Source organism: Mustela erminea, chromosome 9 (assembly GCF_009829155.1).
Source record: "Mustela erminea isolate mMusErm1 chromosome 9, mMusErm1.Pri, whole genome shotgun sequence".
Lineage (NCBI taxonomy): Eukaryota > Metazoa > Chordata > Mammalia > Carnivora > Mustelidae > Mustela > Mustela erminea.
In genome coordinates this window covers 75,629,886-75,632,644 of record NC_045622.1, presented here as the reverse complement: position 1 = coordinate 75,632,644, position 2,759 = coordinate 75,629,886, and the positions used below count along the sequence as shown (strand labels likewise).

Sequence of the window (2,759 nt, the reverse complement as noted above, 5' to 3'; positions counted from 1 at the left end):
CATACATTCAATAAATCACTCAGGAATCTCCATCTCAGCTCCACTTTTAAGAAATTCTGTAGAAGTTTCCTCCTCAGAGAGGTTTTCTTGACCACCAAGTCTAAGGTAGCACTCTGCCCTCCCACCATTCTCTCTCCCAGTACTCTCACTTCTTTTTCCCTAACACGTACCATTCTGAAATTTCTTATTTGTTTTTTTATTTACTTATTTATTTATTTACTTACTTACTCTTAAAAATTTGTCTCCTAAACATGTAATAAACTCCATGACAAACATGCAGTATCTGCTTGTGCATGGTCACATAGTCCATATTGGTTGAATGAATGGCATGTAGGCTTTCATGGATGAGGAGGAAAATGTTTTTTCTGTCTGGACTTCAATCTCTTCAGGCTGGCCTCTGAGGTGGGCAGATGCTTTCCAGCACAGCTGCAGATGAAGGAGAAAAGGTGATGTATGCCACTGGGACATAGGCTAAGAGCATGGCAGGGAGTTATTCACGAATCTTTCTAGGAAGTCAGGCCTGAAATGAGTGAAATCAGGCCTGAAATGAGTGAAGCATCCTATATGAGAAGCCTGAGAAATTCCCAAGTCACATAGCCTCTAAACTGCCTGCCTAAGGGTTGAACTGGCCTGGAGACATTCTGTTTAGTTCACATTGTTTGTTGATTTGCCATTATGTTTGCCAGTATTTAAAAATAATAATTCTGGGATGCCACATAAATATCTCGATTTTCTGCCTCTCAGAAAAAGGTGGCATCAGTTCCACTGGGCTGTAATCAGCTGGAACTGAGGAACTGCTGTCCCCTTTCAAGTGGGTGTGAATTTTCTGTGTTACCCCATCTCTACTCTCCTTTCTCCTTTTGTGTGCTACGCTTGACCCCTGTAGGCCTTTGGATAGTGATCCTAAATAGTGATCAGTTGAAAAGCTTCTATAATCCTGGATCCCTTCTTTGACCTACCTTTGTAGAATCTTCAGGTTATCTTTTTTTTCTTTTAAGATTTTATTTATTTATTTGACAGACAGAGATCACATAGGCAGAGAAGCAGGCAGAAGGAGAGGAGGAAGCAGGCTCCCTGCTGAGCAGAGAGCCCGATGTGGGGCTCGATCCCAGGACCCCAGGATCATGACCTGAGCCGAAGGCAGAGGCTTTAACCCACTGAGCCACCCAGGCACCCCGAATCTTCAGGTTATCTTGAGCTGTGTTGTAACCAAGGGAAAGACTAGAGTGGTAAAGAGACAAGTCTGGGTGGAGGGAAACACTGGGGCTGAAACCCAGCCAGAGCTCTGCTGCCATCCATATACCTTGAAGCCAGGCGACCGAAAGAAATGGCATCCCATTCCAATCTCCCTCTTTGTAATTCACTGGCAAAGGGCAGGCGACATGTGAGAGAGCAATAGCCCCTCAGGCCAGGCCGACGGTATCAAGAAGGGTCCCTGCTGGAAGCTCTCCAGTCACTTTGCAGCAAGTCATGGGTGGATCAGTCCTCTGGCGCCAAATTCATCAGAAACCCAGTCAATGACTCGGATGGATAAGGGCACCCCAAGGGAATCTCCCCCCAAAGGAAAGTTAGACATCAAGTCAAGAGTGGACCTCAGGGGGCACCTGGGTGGCTCAGTGGGTTAAAGCCTCTGTCTTCGGCTCAGGTCATGATCCCAGGATCCTGGGATCGAGCCCCGCATCGGGCTCTCTGCTACGCGGGGAGCCTGCTTCCTCCTCTCTCTCTCTGTGCCTGCCTCTCTGCCTACTTGTGATCTCTGTCTGTCAAATAAATAAAAATATTAAAAAAAAAAAAAAGAGTGGACCTCAGGTTTAGCTGTTACGTGATCTCATTAGGACCCAGAAGCAGAGTGACCTAGAGGGATTCTGGTTTTATTTGATTTTCAGGCAACTTTTCAATTGCACAGCTCTTACCTTGAGATACGTATGGTTGACGGGAGAATACTCACTCCCAATAACAGCTCTACCTTCTGCAGTAACTGCTGTTGCCATTGCGTTGAAGAGATCCACTTAATTTTCTGAGTAACGTTAAGCATAGACCAAGATGAACTGCCAAGTGGAAAAAATTAGACTCTTGACTGATTTGGGATACCAGTCACACAGCCAAGTACACTTGTTTTATGCCCTTGTCTCCAGTGCTCATTTTATTTCTTGCCCTTTGATCTAGGACTTCTGCCATCTGGTTCTTGAGGGGATCGACAACGTGTCTCATCAGACTGACTCCTTGTCAGCAGAATGACCGTGTAGCATCTCTGTGATGTCTTCCTCACTGGCCGGAATGCATCTTTACTCTCCCACTTCTGGCCGTGTCAGGCAATCACATTCCCACACATCTTGGAGAGAATGCTAGGCAACCAATGCCCCCAATAAGCCAAGTGTTAGAATATTTTGCAAGACTTTTATTACTCATACTAATGGAAAAAATGGAGAGATTATTAAGAATAGCTGCTTTGTGGTCCCCAACTGAACAAGCTCTGAAAAACTGAGAGACTTCTAGGATCTCTTAAGACCAGAGGGAGGTTGTTATGGTTTGCGTTATGTTCCCCCCCAAATATATATGTTGAAGTCTTAGCCCACAGGACTTCAGAATGTGACTTTATTTGGAAATCAGGTCTTTGTAGGTATAATTAGTTGAGTGAAGATAATGTCACACTGAACTAAGGTGGGTCCCTAATCCAGTGTGACTGGTATCTTTATAAAAAGAATGCCTTGTAAAGAGACAGACGAGTACACAGGGAGAAGAATGTCACACAAAGATTG

At 44.9% G+C, this 2,759-nt stretch overlaps 1 long non-coding RNA gene across 1 annotated transcript; it reads right to left on the bottom strand.

Moving 5' to 3' along the window:
- Window positions 1–230: 230 nt before the first annotated feature.
- On the bottom strand, window positions 231–2,259 carry LOC116600307. Its single transcript, XR_004289578.1, has 2 exons — window positions 1,914–2,259; window positions 231–426 (listed from the first exon to the last, which is right to left on the bottom strand). It is a non-coding gene; the product is annotated as an uncharacterized LOC116600307 (long non-coding RNA).
- Between the last annotated feature and the right edge of the window lie 500 nt (window positions 2,260–2,759).